Here is a 22,027-nt window from a genome sequence, read left to right on the forward strand (position 1 = left end):
TGGAAAGGCTGGGGGTTAACGGCTCTCTTTCTCCCTCTCTCGGTCCCATACCCTGGTGCTCAGCTGTCGTGGGAATGCTGAGCGAGAGACACCGCCTCTGTGCTGGACTCAGAAGGCTTCCTCCCTTTATGGCAATTCTGTTGGTCTCTTACGTCGAGGAGCAATGAGGGTGCGCACAGGCATTCTGAAATCAACTGACTGACGACAGAGGATCCGGGGGAGATGGTTTCTCGGTGGAAGGAGCCGAAAGGCCCGCCTTCTTAAGGTCTCCTCCTTTAGAGCTCCCGGACACCCGGCCGTCTTAGGCCTACCTAACAATTGGACACGGTGACGGCGTGGAAACCCTGGGAACCCTAAGACACGGTGCAAGCGCGACTCGCAAGCTGGGTGCCAGGAACCTTCAAAGCACAGTGTGGTTTCATGTACGAGAGCGAGCCCAAGCGTCTGAGGCTGGCAGCCTTTCGCTTGAGAGGGTTGGTATCCTCGTGGGCCTGACGGCTACTTGCCTGTTTCCGGCACCCTCAGGAAACTCTTCAGGAGAGCCTTCGGAACCCGCTGAGTGAGAACCGCTGCGAAGTGGATGCACACAACAGTCACCTCGATACCAGCCCCGTGTCCCAAGCAACGATCCTTCCCCGGAGGGTACTTAACCCACCCAGGGATTCAAGCAGGGAGTTTGCCTTGTCCCACTTGCACAGGAAACTGGCGTGAGAAGTGGGTCTCATCCACTTGCGTTCACACTACGAGGCCCGGAGAAGTTCTCACGGAGCCGAATCCAGCATCCTTCCTCCACCACGTGTGTACACCAAAGGAGCGCTGGGCAGTGGGTGTTCGCAGGCCAGGAGAGAAGTCCTTGTTCTGTGCTGCACCTGCTGGGTGGTTCAAGGGTTCTCTGACCTTCCTCCTCTGGAAGCTTTTCAGAGCTGAGGCTACCCCTGGGCTGCGAGAGCAGAGAGGCGTAGAGGCCTTTCACACTGAAGGCGTGGGCTGGTTTCCCAGGGAGAAAGGGTACGTCGCCCACACCCACACCCCCAGCCCAGCCCAGCCCAGCCCACCCCACCCAGGCTGGAGGCGCGGAGGTTGAGGGAGCCCAAAGGCCAGAATACCGAAGGTCTCTTTCAAAGCTGCCGGGCGCTGTGCCGTTCTAGGCCTGAGATACGGACCCTGTGACGGCACGGAAAGCCTGCGAGACTTAGGAGACATCGCCAGTGCAAGTGGCAATCCGGAAGGAAGACCCTTCAAGGCGGAGTGTCCTTTCCCGTACAAAACTGCGCCCGAGTGGCTGAGGCAGGTAGCATTTTACTTCACAGAACCGGTATCCTCGTACGCCTGTGGGTTACTCTAAAGAAAGGACACTGTGAGCAGCCTCTTCCGTAAAGCCTTGGCAAACGGCTCGGAGACAACAGCAAACGAGCGCAGTGGAGGCACAGACCATTATCCTAGATAGCAGCACAGTGCCTCTGGCAGCGATCGCTTCCCGGAGGATACTTACGCCACACCGAGGTTCCGGCAGGGAGGTTTGCCTGGTCGAAGTACAACTCACTCAAGCAACAGGGCTGAGGTGTAGGGCTAATCTACGTGCGCTCACTCTACGTGTCCGCGAGAAGGTTTCACGGAGCAGAATGCATCACCGACCGCGACCACGTGTGTGCACCGAAGAAGCCCTGTGCCGTGGGTGTTCCCAGGCCGACAGGGAAGACCTAGGTGTGTGCTGCACCCGCTCTCGGTGGCTCACACGTTGCGTGACCCTGTGCCTTTGGCAGGTTCTCAGAGCGGGTGGCACCTCTGCGCTGCGAGCGCGAAGAGGCGTAGAGGCCTTTCACACTGGAGGAAGGGCTTGCATCTCATGGAGAAAATGTGTACGTCGCCCGGCAGGTGGAGGCGCGCTCTTGACACCATCTCTTCTGCCCGTTTAAAACACAAGTATTTGTACTCGATCTGGGCTGCCTGGTTACATACCTGGCAGCCCGCATCACCCTGAGTACCGTTCCTGGAGTTTGATTCGTAGCTGGGCAAACCCGGGCTTCAGAGGCTAGACGAGACCAAACGTGTTCAGCTTGTGGCGAAAGCCTTTGACCAGAGGCCTATACGCCTGTGCTTGTGGCGAGGGCTAGGCAAGAACGTTTCCACACTGGGTTTTTACCTTTAATCTAAGCTGTCCCTTTTGGCTGCAGCAGGCGGCATGTCCGTATCCCCGCCCGGGAAGCAGGCCCGTGGGGGAGTCTACCGGGCGACAGGCCTCCACTCTAGATAACGGCGAAAACGCATTAAGGCCTTTGGAAGCCCCTTTAAAGAAAAGGCTCCTCTTCGGATTAGAAGACTTTGCTAGCTGACTTCAGCAGCTCCCCTCCTTCAGGGCGCTCGGGCTGTGAGGACTAGTGAAAGCCACCATGGTCCGCAGATTTTGAACGGCTCCTTCCCGAGTTGGTTCCATGCGTGGAAACGCCGAAGGGGCTGATCTCAACCAATCGGGCTGCGCACCGTGAGTCTCTGGGGTAGGGCAGCCCTGAGCCAGTGTGCCACGCAAGGAATGAAAAGCAAAGTTTCCTGACCCACAAGAAGGCACACCGAGGCCCGGTGTGTCCTCTGTGAAATTTACGTGGGCTTGAAGGGTGATGCCTATACTACATTGTGGAAAGGCTGGGGGTTAACGGCTCTCTTTCTCCCTCTCTCGGTCCCATACCCTGGTGCTCAGCTGTCGTGGGAATGCTGAGCGAGAGACACCGCCTCTGTGCTGGACTCAGAAGGCTTCCTCCCTTTATGGCAATTCTGTTGGTCTCTTACGTCGAGGAGCAATGAGGGTGCGCACAGGCATTCTGAAATCAACTGACTGACGACAGAGGATCCGGGGGAGATGGTTTCTCGGTGGAAGGAGCCGAAAGGCCCGCCTTCTTAAGGTCTCCTCCTTTAGAGCTCCCGGACACCCGGCCGTCTTAGGCCTACCTAACAATTGGACACGGTGACGGCGTGGAAACCCTGGGAACCCTAAGACACGGTGCAAGCGCGACTCGCAAGCTGGGTGCCAGGAACCTTCAAAGCACAGTGTGGTTTCATGTACGAGAGCGAGCCCAAGCGTCTGAGGCTGGCAGCCTTTCGCTTGAGAGGGTTGGTATCCTCGTGGGCCTGACGGCTACTTGCCTGTTTCCGGCACCCTCAGGAAACTCTTCAGGAGAGCCTTCGGAACCCGCTGAGTGAGAACCGCTGCGAAGTGGATGCACACAACAGTCACCTCGATACCAGCCCCGTGTCCCAAGCAACGATCCTTCCCCGGAGGGTACTTAACCCACCCAGGGATTCAAGCAGGGAGTTTGCCTTGTCCCACTTGCACAGGAAACTGGCGTGAGAAGTGGGTCTCATCCACTTGCGTTCACACTACGAGGCCCGGAGAAGTTCTCACGGAGCCGAATCCAGCATCCTTCCTCCACCACGTGTGTACACCAAAGGAGCGCTGGGCAGTGGGTGTTCGCAGGCCAGGAGAGAAGTCCTTGTTCTGTGCTGCACCTGCTGGGTGGTTCAAGGGTTCTCTGACCTTCCTCCTCTGGAAGCTTTTCAGAGCTGAGGCTACCCCTGGGCTGCGAGAGCAGAGAGGCGTAGAGGCCTTTCACACTGAAGGCGTGGGCTGGTTTCCCAGGGAGAAAGGGTACGTCGCCCACACCCACACCCCCAGCCCAGCCCAGCCCAGCCCACCCCACCCAGGCTGGAGGCGCGGAGGTTGAGGGAGCCCAAAGGCCAGAATACCGAAGGTCTCTTTCAAAGCTGCCGGGCGCTGTGCCGTTCTAGGCCTGAGATACGGACCCTGTGACGGCACGGAAAGCCTGCGAGACTTAGGAGACATCGCCAGTGCAAGTGGCAATCCGGAAGGAAGACCCTTCAAGGCGGAGTGTCCTTTCCCGTACAAAACTGCGCCCGAGTGGCTGAGGCAGGTAGCATTTTACTTCACAGAACCGGTATCCTCGTACGCCTGTGGGTTACTCTAAAGAAAGGACACTGTGAGCAGCCTCTTCCGTAAAGCCTTGGCAAACGGCTCGGAGACAACAGCAAACGAGCGCAGTGGAGGCACAGACCATTATCCTAGATAGCAGCACAGTGCCTCTGGCAGCGATTGCTTCCCGGAGGATACTTACGCCACACCGAGGTTCCGGCAGGGAGGTTTGCCTTGTAGAAGTACAACTCACTCAAGCAACAGGGCTGAGGTGTAGGGCTAATCTACGTGCGCTCACTCTACGTGTCCGCGAGAAGGTTTCACGGAGCAGAATGCATCACCGACCGCGACCACGTGTGTGCACCGAAGAAGCCCTGTGCCGTGGGTGTTCCCAGGCCGACAGGGAAGACCTAGGTGTGTGCTGCACCCGCTCTCGGTGGCTCACACGTTGCGTGACCCTGTGCCTTTGGCAGGTTCTCAGAGCGGGTGGCACCTCTGCGCTGCGAGCGCGAAGAGGCGTAGAGGCCTTTCACACTGGAGGAAGGGCTTGCATCTCATGGAGAAAATGTGTACGTCGCCCGGCAGGTGGAGGCGCGCTCTTGACACCATCTCTTCTGCCCGTTTAAAACACAAGTATTTGTACTCGATCTGGGCTGCCTGGTTACATACCTGGCAGCCCGCATCACCCTGAGTACCGTTCCTGGAGTTTGATTCGTAGCTGGGCAAACCCGGGCTTCAGAGGCTAGACGAGACCAAACGTGTTCAGCTTGTGGCGAAAGCCTTTGACCAGAGGCCTATACGCCTGTGCTTGTGGCGAGGGCTAGGCAAGAACGTTTCCACACTGGGTTTTTACCTTTAATCTAAGCTGTCCCTTTTGGCTGCAGCAGGCGGCATGTCCGTATCCCCGCCCGGGAAGCAGGCCCGTGGGGGAGTCTACCGGGCGACAGGCCTCCACTCTAGATAACGGCGAAAACGCATTAAGGCCTTTGGAAGCCCCTTTAAAGAAAAGGCTCCTCTTCGGATTAGAAGACTTTGCTAGCTGACTTCAGCAGCTCCCCTCCTTCAGGGCGCTCGGGCTGTGAGGACTAGTGAAAGCCACCATGGTCCGCAGATTTTGAACGGCTCCTTCCCGAGTTGGTTCCATGCGTGGAAACGCCGAAGGGGCTGATCTCAACCAATCGGGCTGCGCACCGTGAGTCTCTGGGGTAGGGCAGCCCTGAGCCAGTGTGCCACGCAAGGAATGAAAAGCAAAGTTTCCTGACCCACAAGAAGGCACACCGAGGCCCGGTGTGTCCTCTGTGAAATTTACGTGGGCTTGAAGGGTGATGCCTATACTACATTGTGGAAAGGCTGGGGGTTAACGGCTCTCTTTCTCCCTCTCTCGGTCCCATACCCTGGTGCTCAGCTGTCGTGGGAATGCTGAGCGAGAGACACCGCCTCTGTGCTGGACTCAGAAGGCTTCCTCCCTTTATGGCAATTCTGTTGGTCTCTTACGTCGAGGAGCAATGAGGGTGCGCACAGGCATTCTGAAATCAACTGACTGACGACAGAGGATCCGGGGGAGATGGTTTCTCGGTGGAAGGAGCCGAAAGGCCCGCCTTCTTAAGGTCTCCTCCTTTAGAGCTCCCGGACACCCGGCCGTCTTAGGCCTACCTAACAATTGGACACGGTGACGGCGTGGAAACCCTGGGAACCCTAAGACACGGTGCAAGCGCGACTCGCAAGCTGGGTGCCAGGAACCTTCAAAGCACAGTGTGGTTTCATGTACGAGAGCGAGCCCAAGCGTCTGAGGCTGGCAGCCTTTCGCTTGAGAGGGTTGGTATCCTCGTGGGCCTGACGGCTACTTGCCTGTTTCCGGCACCCTCAGGAAACTCTTCAGGAGAGCCTTCGGAACCCGCTGAGTGAGAACCGCTGCGAAGTGGATGCACACAACAGTCACCTCGATACCAGCCCCGTGTCCCAAGCAACGATCCTTCCCCGGAGGGTACTTAACCCACCCAGGGATTCAAGCAGGGAGTTTGCCTTGTCCCACTTGCACAGGAAACTGGCGTGAGAAGTGGGTCTCATCCACTTGCGTTCACACTACGAGGCCCGGAGAAGTTCTCACGGAGCCGAATCCAGCATCCTTCCTCCACCACGTGTGTACACCAAAGGAGCGCTGGGCAGTGGGTGTTCGCAGGCCAGGAGAGAAGTCCTTGTTCTGTGCTGCACCTGCTGGGTGGTTCAAGGGTTCTCTGACCTTCCTCCTCTGGAAGCTTTTCAGAGCTGAGGCTACCCCTGGGCTGCGAGAGCAGAGAGGCGTAGAGGCCTTTCACACTGAAGGCGTGGGCTGGTTTCCCAGGGAGAAAGGGTACGTCGCCCACACCCACACCCCCAGCCCAGCCCAGCCCAGCCCACCCCACCCAGGCTGGAGGCGCGGAGGTTGAGGGAGCCCAAAGGCCAGAATACCGAAGGTCTCTTTCAAAGCTGCCGGGCGCTGTGCCGTTCTAGGCCTGAGATACGGACCCTGTGACGGCACGGAAAGCCTGCGAGACTTAGGAGACATCGCCAGTGCAAGTGGCAATCCGGAAGGAAGACCCTTCAAGGCGGAGTGTCCTTTCCCGTACAAAACTGCGCCCGAGTGGCTGAGGCAGGTAGCATTTTACTTCACAGAACCGGTATCCTCGTACGCCTGTGGGTTACTCTAAAGAAAGGACACTGTGAGCAGCCTCTTCCGTAAAGCCTTGGCAAACGGCTCGGAGACAACAGCAAACGAGCGCAGTGGAGGCACAGACCATTATCCTAGATAGCAGCACAGTGCCTCTGGCAGCGATCGCTTCCCGGAGGATACTTACGCCACACCGAGGTTCCGGCAGGGAGGTTTGCCTGGTCGAAGTACAACTCACTCAAGCAACAGGGCTGAGGTGTAGGGCTAATCTACGTGCGCTCACTCTACGTGTCCGCGAGAAGGTTTCACGGAGCAGAATGCATCACCGACCGCGACCACGTGTGTGCACCGAAGAAGCCCTGTGCCGTGGGTGTTCCCAGGCCGACAGGGAAGACCTAGGTGTGTGCTGCACCCGCTCTCGGTGGCTCACACGTTGCGTGACCCTGTGCCTTTGGCAGGTTCTCAGAGCGGGTGGCACCTCTGCGCTGCGAGCGCGAAGAGGCGTAGAGGCCTTTCACACTGGAGGAAGGGCTTGCATCTCATGGAGAAAATGTGTACGTCGCCCGGCAGGTGGAGGCGCGCTCTTGACACCATCTCTTCTGCCCGTTTAAAACACAAGTATTTGTACTCGATCTGGGCTGCCTGGTTACATACCTGGCAGCCCGCATCACCCTGAGTACCGTTCCTGGAGTTTGATTCGTAGCTGGGCAAACCCGGGCTTCAGAGGCTAGACGAGACCAAACGTGTTCAGCTTGTGGCGAAAGCCTTTGACCAGAGGCCTATACGCCTGTGCTTGTGGCGAGGGCTAGGCAAGAACGTTTCCACACTGGGTTTTTACCTTTAATCTAAGCTGTCCCTTTTGGCTGCAGCAGGCGGCATGTCCGTATCCCCGCCCGGGAAGCAGGCCCGTGGGGGAGTCTACCGGGCGACAGGCCTCCACTCTAGATAACGGCGAAAACGCATTAAGGCCTTTGGAAGCCCCTTTAAAGAAAAGGCTCCTCTTCGGATTAGAAGACTTTGCTAGCTGACTTCAGCAGCTCCCCTCCTTCAGGGCGCTCGGGCTGTGAGGACTAGTGAAAGCCACCATGGTCCGCAGATTTTGAACGGCTCCTTCCCGAGTTGGTTCCATGCGTGGAAACGCCGAAGGGGCTGATCTCAACCAATCGGGCTGCGCACCGTGAGTCTCTGGGGTAGGGCAGCCCTGAGCCAGTGTGCCACGCAAGGAATGAAAAGCAAAGTTTCCTGACCCACAAGAAGGCACACCGAGGCCCGGTGTGTCCTCTGTGAAATTTACGTGGGCTTGAAGGGTGATGCCTATACTACATTGTGGAAAGGCTGGGGGTTAACGGCTCTCTTTCTCCCTCTCTCGGTCCCATACCCTGGTGCTCAGCTGTCGTGGGAATGCTGAGCGAGAGACACCGCCTCTGTGCTGGACTCAGAAGGCTTCCTCCCTTTATGGCAATTCTGTTGGTCTCTTACGTCGAGGAGCAATGAGGGTGCGCACAGGCATTCTGAAATCAACTGACTGACGACAGAGGATCCGGGGGAGATGGTTTCTCGGTGGAAGGAGCCGAAAGGCCCGCCTTCTTAAGGTCTCCTCCTTTAGAGCTCCCGGACACCCGGCCGTCTTAGGCCTACCTAACAATTGGACACGGTGACGGCGTGGAAACCCTGGGAACCCTAAGACACGGTGCAAGCGCGACTCGCAAGCTGGGTGCCAGGAACCTTCAAAGCACAGTGTGGTTTCATGTACGAGAGCGAGCCCAAGCGTCTGAGGCTGGCAGCCTTTCGCTTGAGAGGGTTGGTATCCTCGTGGGCCTGACGGCTACTTGCCTGTTTCCGGCACCCTCAGGAAACTCTTCAGGAGAGCCTTCGGAACCCGCTGAGTGAGAACCGCTGCGAAGTGGATGCACACAACAGTCACCTCGATACCAGCCCCGTGTCCCAAGCAACGATCCTTCCCCGGAGGGTACTTAACCCACCCAGGGATTCAAGCAGGGAGTTTGCCTTGTCCCACTTGCACAGGAAACTGGCGTGAGAAGTGGGGCTCATCCACTTGCGTTCACACTACGAGGCCCGGAGAAGTTCTCACGGAGCCGAATCCAGCATCCTTCCTCCACCACGTGTGTACACCAAAGGAGCGCTGGGCAGTGGGTGTTCGCAGGCCAGGAGAGAAGTCCTTGTTCTGTGCTGCACCTGCTGGGTGGTTCAAGGGTTCTCTGACCTTCCTCCTCTGGAAGCTTTTCAGAGCTGAGGCTACCCCTGGGCTGCGAGAGCAGAGAGGCGTAGAGGCCTTTCACACTGAAGGCGTGGGCTGGTTTCCCAGGGAGAAAGGGTACGTCGCCCACACCCACACCCCCAGCCCAGCCCAGCCCAGCCCACCCCACCCAGGCTGGAGGCGCGGAGGTTGAGGGAGCCCAAAGGCCAGAATACCGAAGGTCTCTTTCAAAGCTGCCGGGCGCTGTGCCGTTCTAGGCCTGAGATACGGACCCTGTGACGGCACGGAAAGCCTGCGAGACTTAGGAGACATCGCCAGTGCAAGTGGCAATCCGGAAGGAAGACCCTTCAAGGCGGAGTGTCCTTTCCCGTACAAAACTGCGCCCGAGTGGCTGAGGCAGGTAGCATTTTACTTCACAGAACCGGTATCCTCGTACGCCTGTGGGTTACTCTAAAGAAAGGACACTGTGAGCAGCCTCTTCCGTAAAGCCTTGGCAAACGGCTCGGAGACAACAGCAAACGAGCGCAGTGGAGGCACAGACCATTATCCTAGATAGCAGCACAGTGCCTCTGGCAGCGATCGCTTCCCGGAGGATACTTACGCCACACCGAGGTTCCGGCAGGGAGGTTTGCCTGGTAGAAGTACAACTCACTCAAGCAACAGGGCTGAGGTGTAGGGCTAATCTACGTGCGCTCACTCTACGTGTCCGCGAGAAGGTTTCACGGAGCAGAATGCATCACCGACCGCGACCACGTGTGTGCACCGAAGAAGCCCTGTGCCGTGGGTGTTCCCAGGCCGACAGGGAAGACCTAGGTGTGTGCTGCACCCGCTCTCGGTGGCTCACACGTTGCGTGACCCTGTGCCTTTGGCAGGTTCTCAGAGCGGGTGGCACCTCTGCGCTGCGAGCGCGAAGAGGCGTAGAGGCCTTTCACACTGGAGGAAGGGCTTGCATCTCATGGAGAAAATGTGTACGTCGCCCGGCAGGTGGAGGCGCGCTCTTGACACCATCTCTTCTGCCCGTTTAAAACACAAGTATTTGTACTCGATCTGGGCTGCCTGGTTACATACCTGGCAGCCCGCATCACCCTGAGTACCGTTCCTGGAGTTTGATTCGTAGCTGGGCAAACCCGGGCTTCAGAGGCTAGACGAGACCAAACGTGTTCAGCTTGTGGCGAAAGCCTTTGACCAGAGGCCTATACGCCTGTGCTTGTGGCGAGGGCTAGGCAAGAACGTTTCCACACTGGGTTTTTACCTTTAATCTAAGCTGTCCCTTTTGGCTGCAGCAGGCGGCATGTCCGTATCCCCGCCCGGGAAGCAGGCCCGTGGGGGAGTCTACCGGGCGACAGGCCTCCACTCTAGATAACGGCGAAAACGCATTAAGGCCTTTGGAAGCCCCTTTAAAGAAAAGGCTCCTCTTCGGATTAGAAGACTTTGCTAGCTGACTTCAGCAGCTCCCCTCCTTCAGGGCGCTCGGGCTGTGAGGACTAGTGAAAGCCACCATGGTCCGCAGATTTTGAACGGCTCCTTCCCGAGTTGGTTCCATGCGTGGAAACGCCGAAGGGGCTGATCTCAACCAATCGGGCTGCGCACCGTGAGTCTCTGGGGTAGGGCAGCCCTGAGCCAGTGTGCCACGCAAGGAATGAAAAGCAAAGTTTCCTGACCCACAAGAAGGCACACCGAGGCCCGGTGTGTCCTCTGTGAAATTTACGTGGGCTTGAAGGGTGATGCCTATACTACATTGTGGAAAGGCTGGGGGTTAACGGCTCTCTTTCTCCCTCTCTCGGTCCCATACCCTGGTGCTCAGCTGTCGTGGGAATGCTGAGCGAGAGACACCGCCTCTGTGCTGGACTCAGAAGGCTTCCTCCCTTTATGGCAATTCTGTTGGTCTCTTACGTCGAGGAGCAATGAGGGTGCGCACAGGCATTCTGAAATCAACTGACTGACGACAGAGGATCCGGGGGAGATGGTTTCTCGGTGGAAGGAGCCGAAAGGCCCGCCTTCTTAAGGTCTCCTCCTTTAGAGCTCCCGGACACCCGGCCGTCTTAGGCCTACCTAACAATTGGACACGGTGACGGCGTGGAAACCCTGGGAACCCTAAGACACGGTGCAAGCGCGACTCGCAAGCTGGGTGCCAGGAACCTTCAAAGCACAGTGTGGTTTCATGTACGAGAGCGAGCCCAAGCGTCTGAGGCTGGCAGCCTTTCGCTTGAGAGGGTTGGTATCCTCGTGGGCCTGACGGCTACTTGCCTGTTTCCGGCACCCTCAGGAAACTCTTCAGGAGAGCCTTCGGAACCCGCTGAGTGAGAACCGCTGCGAAGTGGATGCACACAACAGTCACCTCGATACCAGCCCCGTGTCCCAAGCAACGATCCTTCCCCGGAGGGTACTTAACCCACCCAGGGATTCAAGCAGGGAGTTTGCCTTGTCCCACTTGCACAGGAAACTGGCGTGAGAAGTGGGTCTCATCCACTTGCGTTCACACTACGAGGCCCGGAGAAGTTCTCACGGAGCCGAATCCAGCATCCTTCCTCCACCACGTGTGTACACCAAAGGAGCGCTGGGCAGTGGGTGTTCGCAGGCCAGGAGAGAAGTCCTTGTTCTGTGCTGCACCTGCTGGGTGGTTCAAGGGTTCTCTGACCTTCCTCCTCTGGAAGCTTTTCAGAGCTGAGGCTACCCCTGGGCTGCGAGAGCAGAGAGGCGTAGAGGCCTTTCACACTGAAGGCGTGGGCTGGTTTCCCAGGGAGAAAGGGTACGTCGCCCACACCCACACCCCCAGCCCAGCCCAGCCCAGCCCACCCCACCCAGGCTGGAGGCGCGGAGGTTGAGGGAGCCCAAAGGCCAGAATACCGAAGGTCTCTTTCAAAGCTGCCGGGCGCTGTGCCGTTCTAGGCCTGAGATACGGACCCTGTGACGGCACGGAAAGCCTGCGAGACTTAGGAGACATCGCCAGTGCAAGTGGCAATCCGGAAGGAAGACCCTTCAAGGCGGAGTGTCCTTTCCCGTACAAAACTGCGCCCGAGTGGCTGAGGCAGGTAGCATTTTACTTCACAGAACCGGTATCCTCGTACGCCTGTGGGTTACTCTAAAGAAAGGACACTGTGAGCAGCCTCTTCCGTAAAGCCTTGGCAAACGGCTCGGAGACAACAGCAAACGAGCGCAGTGGAGGCACAGACCATTATCCTAGATAGCAGCACAGTGCCTCTGGCAGCGATTGCTTCCCGGAGGATACTTACGCCACACCGAGGTTCCGGCAGGGAGGTTTGCCTTGTAGAAGTACAACTCACTCAAGCAACAGGGCTGAGGTGTAGGGCTAATCTACGTGCGCTCACTCTACGTGTCCGCGAGAAGGTTTCACGGAGCAGAATGCATCACCGACCGCGACCACGTGTGTGCACCGAAGAAGCCCTGTGCCGTGGGTGTTCCCAGGCCGACAGGGAAGACCTAGGTGTGTGCTGCACCCGCTCTCGGTGGCTCACACGTTGCGTGACCCTGTGCCTTTGGCAGGTTCTCAGAGCGGGTGGCACCTCTGCGCTGCGAGCGCGAAGAGGCGTAGAGGCCTTTCACACTGGAGGAAGGGCTTGCATCTCATGGAGAAAATGTGTACGTCGCCCGGCAGGTGGAGGCGCGCTCTTGACACCATCTCTTCTGCCCGTTTAAAACACAAGTATTTGTACTCGATCTGGGCTGCCTGGTTACATACCTGGCAGCCCGCATCACCCTGAGTACCGTTCCTGGAGTTTGATTCGTAGCTGGGCAAACCCGGGCTTCAGAGGCTAGACGAGACCAAACGTGTTCAGCTTGTGGCGAAAGCCTTTGACCAGAGGCCTATACGCCTGTGCTTGTGGCGAGGGCTAGGCAAGAACGTTTCCACACTGGGTTTTTACCTTTAATCTAAGCTGTCCCTTTTGGCTGCAGCAGGCGGCATGTCCGTATCCCCGCCCGGGAAGCAGGCCCGTGGGGGAGTCTACCGGGCGACAGGCCTCCACTCTAGATAACGGCGAAAACGCATTAAGGCCTTTGGAAGCCCCTTTAAAGAAAAGGCTCCTCTTCGGATTAGAAGACTTTGCTAGCTGACTTCAGCAGCTCCCCTCCTTCAGGGCGCTCGGGCTGTGAGGACTAGTGAAAGCCACCATGGTCCGCAGATTTTGAACGGCTCCTTCCCGAGTTGGTTCCATGCGTGGAAACGCCGAAGGGGCTGATCTCAACCAATCGGGCTGCGCACCGTGAGTCTCTGGGGTAGGGCAGCCCTGAGCCAGTGTGCCACGCAAGGAATGAAAAGCAAAGTTTCCTGACCCACAAGAAGGCACACCGAGGCCCGGTGTGTCCTCTGTGAAATTTACGTGGGCTTGAAGGGTGATGCCTATACTACATTGTGGAAAGGCTGGGGGTTAACGGCTCTCTTTCTCCCTCTCTCGGTCCCATACCCTGGTGCTCAGCTGTCGTGGGAATGCTGAGCGAGAGACACCGCCTCTGTGCTGGACTCAGAAGGCTTCCTCCCTTTATGGCAATTCTGTTGGTCTCTTACGTCGAGGAGCAATGAGGGTGCGCACAGGCATTCTGAAATCAACTGACTGACGACAGAGGATCCGGGGGAGATGGTTTCTCGGTGGAAGGAGCCGAAAGGCCCGCCTTCTTAAGGTCTCCTCCTTTAGAGCTCCCGGACACCCGGCCGTCTTAGGCCTACCTAACAATTGGACACGGTGACGGCCTGGAAACCCTGGGAACCCTAAGACACGGTGCAAGCGCGACTCGCAAGCTGGGTGCCAGGAACCTTCAAAGCACAGTGTGGTTTCATGTACGAGAGCGAGCCCAAGCGTCTGAGGCTGGCAGCCTTTCGCTTGAGAGGGTTGGTATCCTCGTGGGCCTGACGGCTACTTGCCTGTTTCCGGCACCCTCAGGAAACTCTTCAGGAGAGCCTTCGGAACCCGCTGAGTGAGAACCGCTGCGAAGTGGATGCACACAACAGTCACCTCGATACCAGCCCCGTGTCCCAAGCAACGATCCTTCCCCGGAGGGTACTTAACCCACCCAGGGATTCAAGCAGGGAGTTTGCCTTGTCCCACTTGCACAGGAAACTGGCGTGAGAAGTGGGTCTCATCCACTTGCGTTCACACTACGAGGCCCGGAGAAGTTCTCACGGAGCCGAATCCAGCATCCTTCCTCCACCACGTGTGTACACCAAAGGAGCGCTGGGCAGTGGGTGTTCGCAGGCCAGGAGAGAAGTCCTTGTTCTGTGCTGCACCTGCTGGGTGGTTCAAGGGTTCTCTGACCTTCCTCCTCTGGAAGCTTTTCAGAGCTGAGGCTACCCCTGGGCTGCGAGAGCAGAGAGGCGTAGAGGCCTTTCACACTGAAGGCGTGGGCTGGTTTCCCAGGGAGAAAGGGTACGTCGCCCACACCCACACCCCCAGCCCAGCCCAGCCCAGCCCACCCCACCCAGGCTGGAGGCGCGGAGGTTGAGGGAGCCCAAAGGCCAGAATACCGAAGGTCTCTTTCAAAGCTGCCGGGCGCTGTGCCGTTCTAGGCCTGAGATACGGACCCTGTGACGGCACGGAAAGCCTGCGAGACTTAGGAGACATCGCCAGTGCAAGTGGCAATCCGGAAGGAAGACCCTTCAAGGCGGAGTGTCCTTTCCCGTACAAAACTGCGCCCGAGTGGCTGAGGCAGGTAGCATTTTACTTCACAGAACCGGTATCCTCGTACGCCTGTGGGTTACTCTAAAGAAAGGACACTGTGAGCAGCCTGTTCCGTAAAGCCTTGGCAAACGGCTCGGAGACAACAGCAAACGAGCGCAGTGGAGGCACAGACCATTATCCTAGATAGCAGCACAGTGCCTCTGGCAGCGATCGCTTCCCGGAGGATACTTACGCCACACCGAGGTTCCGGCAGGGAGGTTTGCCTGGTAGAAGTACAACTCACTCAAGCAACAGGGCTGAGGTGTAGGGCTAATCTACGTGCGCTCACTCTACGTGTCCGCGAGAAGGTTTCACGGAGCAGAATGCATCACCGACCGCGACCACGTGTGTGCACCGAAGAAGCCCTGTGCCGTGGGTGTTCCCAGGCCGACAGGGAAGACCTAGGTGTGTGCTGCACCCGCTCTCGGTGGCTCACACGTTGCGTGACCCTGTGCCTTTGGCAGGTTCTCAGAGCGGGTGGCACCTCTGCACTGCGAGCGCGAAGAGGCGTAGAGGCCTTTCACACTGGAGGAAGGGCTTGCATCTCATGGAGAAAATGTGTACGTCGCCCGGCAGGTGGAGGCGCGCTCTTGACACCATCTCTTCTGCCCGTTTAAAACACAAGTATTTGTACTCGATCTGGGCTGCCTGGTTACATACCTGGCAGCCCGCATCACCCTGAGTACCGTTCCTGGAGTTTGATTCGTAGCTGGGCAAACCCGGGCTTCAGAGGCTAGACGAGACCAAACGTGTTCAGCTTGTGGCGAAAGCCTTTGACCAGAGGCCTATACGCCTGTGCTTGTGGCGAGGGCTAGGCAAGAACGTTTCCACACTGGGTTTTTACCTTTAGTCTAAGCTGTCCCTTTTGGCTACAGCAGGCGGCGTGTCCGTATCCCCGCCCGGGAAGCAGGCCCGTGGGGGAGTCTGCCGGGCGACAGGCCTCCACTCTAGATAACGGCGAAAACGCATCAAGGCCTTTGGAAGCCCCTTTAAAGAAAAGGCTCCTCTTCGGATTAGAAGACTTTGCTAGCAGACTTCAGCAGCTCCCCTCCTTCAGGGCGCTCGGGCTGTGAGGACTAGTGAAAGCCACCATGGTCCGCAGATTTTGAACGGCTCCTTCCCGAGTTGGTTCCATGCGTGGAAACGCCGAAGGGCTGATCTCAACCAATCGGGCTGCGCACCGTGAGTCTCTGGGGTAGGGCAGCCCTGAGCCAGTGTGCCACGCAAGGAATGAAAAGCAAAGTTTCCTGACCCACAAGAAGGCACACCGAGGCCCGGTGTGTCCTCTGTGAAATTTACGTGGGCTTGAAGGGTGATGCCTATACTACATTGTGGAAAGGCTGGGGGTTAACGGCTCTCTTTCAACCTCTCTCGGTCCCATACCCTGGTGCTCAGCTGTCGTGGGAATGCTGAGCGAGAGACACCGCCTCTGTGCTGGACTCAGAAGGCTTCCTCCCTTTATGGCAATTCTGTTGGTCTCTTACGTCGAGGAGCAATGAGGGTGCGCACAGGCATTCTGAAATCAACTGACTGACGACAGAGGATCCGGGGGAGCTGGTTTCTCGGTGGAAGGAGCCGAAAGGCCCGCCTTCTTAAGGTCTCCTCCTTTAGAGCTCCCGGACACCCGGCCGTCTTAGGCCTACCTAACAATTGGACATGGTGACGGCGTGGAAACCCTGGGAACCCTAAGACACGGTGCAAGCGCGACTCGCAAGCTGGGTGCCAGGAACCTTCAAAGCACAGTGTGGTTTCATGTACGAGAGCGAGCCCAAGCGTCTGAGGCTGGCAGCCTTTTGCTTGAGAGGGTTGGTATCCTCGTGGGCCTGACGGCTACTTGCCTGTTTCCGGCACCCTCAGGAAACTCTTCAGGAGAGCCTTCGGAACCCGCTGAGTGAGAACCGCTGCGAAGTGGATGCACACAACAGTCACCTCGATACCAGCCCCGTGTCCCAAGCAACGATCCTTCCCCGGAGGGTACTTAACCCACCCAGGGATTCAAGCAGGGAGTTTGCCTTGTCCCACTTGCACAGGAAACTGGTGTGAGAAGTGGGTCTCATCCACTTGCGTTCACACTACGAGGCCCGGAGAAGTTCTCACGGAGCCGAATCCAGCATCCTTCCTCCACCACGTGTGTACACCAAAGGAGCGCTGGGCAGTGGGTGTTCGCAGGCCAGGAGAGAAGTCCTTGTTCTGTGCTGCACCTGCTGGGTGGTTCAAGGGTTCTCTGACCTTCCTCCTCTGGAAGCTTTTCAGAGCTGAGGCTACCCCTGTTCTGCGAGAGCAGAGAGGCGTAGAGGCCTTTCACACTGAAGGCGTGGGCTGGTTTCCCAGGGAGAAAGGGTACGTCGCCCACACCCACACCCCCAGCCCAGCCCAGCCCAGCCCACCCCACCCCGGCTGGAGGCGCGGAGGTTGAGGGAGCCCAAAGGCCAGAATACCGAAGGTCTCTTTCAAAGCTGCCGGGCGCTCTGCCGTTCTAGGCCTGAGATACGGACCCTGTGACGGCACGGAAAGCCTGCGAGACTTAGGAGACATCGCCAGTGCAAGTGGCAATCCGGAAGGAAGACCCTTCAAGGCGGAGTGTCCTTTCCCGTACAAAACTGCGCCCGAGTGGCTGAGGCAGGTAGCATTTTACTTCACAGAACCGGTATCCTCGTACGCCTGTGGGTTACTCTAAAGGAAGGACACTGTGAGCAGCCTCTTCCGTAAAGCCTTGGCAAACGGCTCGGAGACAACAGCAAACGAGCGCAGTGGAGGCACAGACCATTATCCTAGATAGCAGCACAGTGCCTCTGGCAGCGATCGCTTCCCGGAGGATACTTACGCCACACCGAGGTTCCGGCAGGGAGGTTTGCCTTGTAGAAGTACAACTCACTCAAGCAACAGGGCTGAGGTGTAGGGCTAATCTACGTGCGCTCACTCTACGTGTCCGCGAGAAGGTTTCACGGAGCAGAATGCATCACCGACCGCGACCACGTGTGTGCACCGAAGAAGCCCTGTGCCGTGGGTGTTCCCAGGCCGACAGGGAAGACCTAGGTGTGTGCTGCACCCGCTCTCGGTGGCTCACACGTTGCGTGACCCTGTGCCTTTGGCAGGTTCTCAGAGCGGGTGGCACCTCTGCACTGCGAGCGCGAAGAGGCGTAGAGGCCTTTCACACTGGAGGAAGGGCTTGCATCTCATGGAGAAAATGTGTACGTCGCCCGGCAGGTGGAGGCGCGCTCTTGACACCATCTCTTCTGCCCGTTTAAAACACAAGTATTTGTACTCGATCTGGGCTGCCTGGTTACATACCTGGCAGCCCGCATCACCCTGAGTACCGTTCCTGGAGTTTGATTCGTAGCTGGGCAAACCCGGGCTTCAGAGGCTAGACGAGACCAAACGTGTTCAGCTTGTGGCGAAAGCCTTTGACCAGAGGCCTATACGCCTGTGCTTGTGGCGAGGGCTAGGCAAGAACGTTTCCACACTGGGTTTTTACCTTTAGTCTAAGCTGTCCCTTTTGGCTACAGCAGGCGGCGTGTCCGTATCCCCGCCCGGGAAGCAGGCCCGTGGGGGAGTCTGCCGGGCGACAGGCCTCCACTCTAGATAACGGCGAAAACGCATCAAGGCCTTTGGAAGCCCCTTTAAAGAAAAGGCTCCTCTTCGGATTAGAAGACTTTGCTAGCAGACTTCAGCAGCTCCCCTCCTTCAGGGCGCTCGGGCTGTGAGGACTAGTGAAAGCCACCACGGTCCGCAGCTTTCGAACGGCTCCTTCCCGAGTTGGTTCCATGCGTGGAAACGCCGAAGGGGCTGATCTCAACCAATCGGGCTGCGCACCGTGAGTCTCTGGGGTAGGGCAGCCCTGAGCCAGTGTGCCACGCAAGGAATGAAAAGCAAAGTTTCCTGACCCACAAGAAGGCACACCGAGGCCCGGTGTGTCCTCTATGAAATTTACGTGGGCTTGAAGGGTGATGCCTATACTACATTGTGGAAAGGCTGGGGGTTAACGGCTCTCTTTCTCCCTCTCTCGGTCCCATACCCTGGTGCTCAGCTGTCGTGGGAATGCTGAGCGAGAGACACCGCCTCTGTGCTGGACTCAGAAGGCTTCCTCCCTTTATGGCAATTCTGTTGGTCTCTTACGTCGAGGAGCAATGAGGGTGCGCACAGGCATTCTGAAATCAACTGACTGACGACAGAGGATCCGGGGGAGCTGGTTTCTCGGTGGAAGGAGCCGAAAGGCCCGCCTTCTTAAGGTCTCCTCCTTTAGAGCTCCCGGACACCCGGCCGTCTTAGGCCTACCTAACAATTGGACACGGTGACGGCGTGGAAACCCTGGGAACACTAAGACACGGTGCAAGCGCGACTCGCAAGCTGGGTGCCAGGAACCTTCAAAGCACAGTGTGGTTTCATGTACGAGAGCGAGCCCAAGCGTCTGAGGCTGGCAGCCTTTCGCTTGAGAGGGTTGGTATCCTCGTGGGCCTGACGGCTACTTGCCTGTTTCCGGCACCCTCAGGAAACTCTTCAGGAGAGCCTTCGGAACCCGCTGAGTGAGAACCGCTGCGAAGTGGATGCACACAACAATCACCTCGATACCAGCCCCGTGTCCCAAGCAACGATCCTTCCCCGGAGGGTACTTAACCCACCCAGGGATTCAAGCAGGGCGTTTGCCTTGTCCCACTTGCACAGGAAACTGGTGTGAGAAGTGGGGCTCATCCACTTGCGTTCACACTACGAGGCCCGGAGAAGTTCTCACGGAGCCGAATCCAGCACCCTTCCTCCACCACGTGTGTACACCAAAGGAGCGCTGGGCAGTGGGTGTTCGCAGGCCAGGAGAGAAGTCCTTGTTCTGTGCTGCACCTGCTGGGTGGTTCAAGGGTTCTCTGACCTTCCTCCTCTGGAAGCTTTTCAGAGCTGAGGCTACCCCTGGGCTGCGAGAGCAGAGAGGCGTAGAGGCCTTTCACACTGAAGGCGTGGGCTGGTTTCCCAGGGAGAAAGGGTACATCGCCCACACCCACACCCCCAGCCCAGCCCAGCCCAGCCCACCCCACCCCAGCTGGAGGCGCGGAGGTTGAGGGAGCCCAAAGGCCAGAATACCGAAGGTCTCTTTCAAAGCTGCCGGGCGCTGTGCCGTTCTAGGCCTGAGATACGGACCCTGTGACGGCACGGAAAGCCTGCGAGACTTAGGAGACATCGCCAGTGCAAGTGGCAATCCGGAAGGAAGACCCTTCAAGGCGGAGTGTCCTTTCCCGTACAAAACTGCGCCCGAGTGGCTGAGGCAGGTAGCATTTTACTTCACAGAACCGGTATCCTCGTACGCCTGTGGGTTACTCTAAAGGAAGGACACTGTGAGCAGCCTCTTCCGTAAAGCCTTGGCAAACGGCTCGGAGACAACAGCAAACGAGCGCAGTGGAGGCACAGACCATTATCCTAGATAGCAGCACAGTGCCTCTGGCAGCGATCGCTTCCCGGAGGATACTTACGCCACACCGAGGTTCCGGCAGGGAGGTTTGCCTTGTAGAAGTACAACTCACTGAAGCAACAGGGCTGAGGTGTAGGGCTAATCTACGTGCGCTCACTCTACGTGTCCGCGAGAAGGTTTCACGGAGCAGAATGCATCACCGACCGCGACCACGTGTGTGCACCGAAGAAGCCCTGTGCCGTGGGTGTTCCCAGGCCGACAGGGAAGACCTAGGTGTGTGCTGCACCCGCTCTCGGTGGCTCACACGTTGCGTGACCCTGTGCCTTTGGCAGGTTCTCAGAGCGGGTGGCACCTCTGCACTGCGAGCGCGAAGAGGCGTAGAGGCCTTTCACACTGGAGGAAGGGCTTGCATCTCATGGAGAAAATGTGTACGTCGCCCGGCAGGTGGAGGCGCGCTCTTGACACCATCTCTTCTGCCCGTTTAAAACACAAGTATTTGTACTCGATCTGGGCTGCCTGGTTACATACCTGGCAGCCCGCATCACCCTGAGTACCGTTCCTGGAGTTTGATTCGTAGCTGGGCAAACCCGGGCTTCAGAGGCTAGACGAGACCAAACGTGTTCAGCTTGTGGCGAAAGCCTTTGACCAGAGGCCTATACGCCTGTGCTTGTGGCGAGGGCTAGGCAAGAACGTTTCCACACTGGGTTTTTACCTTTAGTCTAAGCTGTCCCTTTTGGCTACAGCAGGCGGCGTGTCCGTATCCCCGCCCGGGAAGCAGGCCCGTGGGGGAGTCTGCCGGGCGACAGGCCTCCACTCTAGATAACGGCGAAAACGCATCAAGGCCTTTGGAAGCCCCTTTAAAGAAAAGGCTCCTCTTCGGATTAGAAGACTTTGCTAGCAGACTTCAGCAGCTCCCCTCCTTCAGGGCGCTCGGGCTGTGAGGACTAGTGAAAGCCACCACGGTCCGCAGCTTTCGAACGGCTCCTTCCCGAGTTGGTTCCATGCGTGGAAACGCCGAAGGGGCTGATCTCAACCAATCGGGCTGCGCACCGTGAGTCTCTGGGGTAGGGCAGCCCTGAGCCAGTGTGCCACGCAAGGAATGAAAAGCAAAGTTTCCTGACCCACAAGAAGGCACACCGAGGCCCGGTGTGTCCTCTATGAAATTTACGTGGGCTTGAAGGGTGATGCCTATACTACATTGTGGAAAGGCTGGGGGTTAACGGCTCTCTTTCTCCCTCTCTCGGTCCCATACCCTGGTGCTCAGCTGTCGTGGGAATGCTGAGCGAGAGACACCGCCTCTGTGCTGGACTCAGAAGGCTTCCTCCCTTTATGGCAATTCTGTTGGTCTCTTACGTCGAGGAGCAATGAGGGTGCGCACAGGCATTCTGAAATCAACTGACTGACGACAGAGGATCCGGGGGAGCTGGTTTCTCGGTGGAAGGAGCCGAAAGGCCCGCCTTCTTAAGGTCTCCTCCTTTAGAGCTCCCGGACACCCGGCCGTCTTAGGCCTACCTAACAATTGGACACGGTGACGGCGTGGAAACCCTGGGAACACTAAGACACGGTGCAAGCGCGACTCGCAAGCTGGGTGCCAGGAACCTTCAAAGCACAGTGTGGTTTCATGTACGAGAGCGAGCCCAAGCGTCTGAGGCTGGCAGCCTTTCGCTTGAGAGGGTTGGTATCCTCGTGGGCCTGACGGCTACTTGCCTGTTTCCGGCACCCTCAGGAAACTCTTCAGGAGAGCCTTCGGAACCCGCTGAGTGAGAACCGCTGCGAAGTGGATGCACACAACAATCACCTCGATACCAGCCCCGTGTCCCAAGCAACGATCCTTCCCCGGAGGGTACTTAACCCACCCAGGGATTCAAGCAGGGCGTTTGCCTTGTCCCACTTGCACAGGAAACTGGTGTGAGAAGTGGGGCTCATCCACTTGCGTTCACACTACGAGGCCCGGAGAAGTTCTCACGGAGCCGAATCCAGCACCCTTCCTCCACCACGTGTGTACACCAAAGGAGCGCTGGGCAGTGGGTGTTCGCAGGCCAGGAGAGAAGTCCTTGTTCTGTGCTGCACCTGCTGGGTGGTTCAAGGGTTCTCTGACCTTCCTCCTCTGGAAGCTTTTCAGAGCTGAGGCTACCCCTGGGCTGCGAGAGCAGAGAGGCGTAGAGGCCTTTCA

Source organism: Phocoena phocoena, chromosome 20 (assembly GCF_963924675.1).
Source record: "Phocoena phocoena chromosome 20, mPhoPho1.1, whole genome shotgun sequence".
Taxonomy (NCBI): Eukaryota; Metazoa; Chordata; class Mammalia; order Artiodactyla; family Phocoenidae; genus Phocoena; species Phocoena phocoena.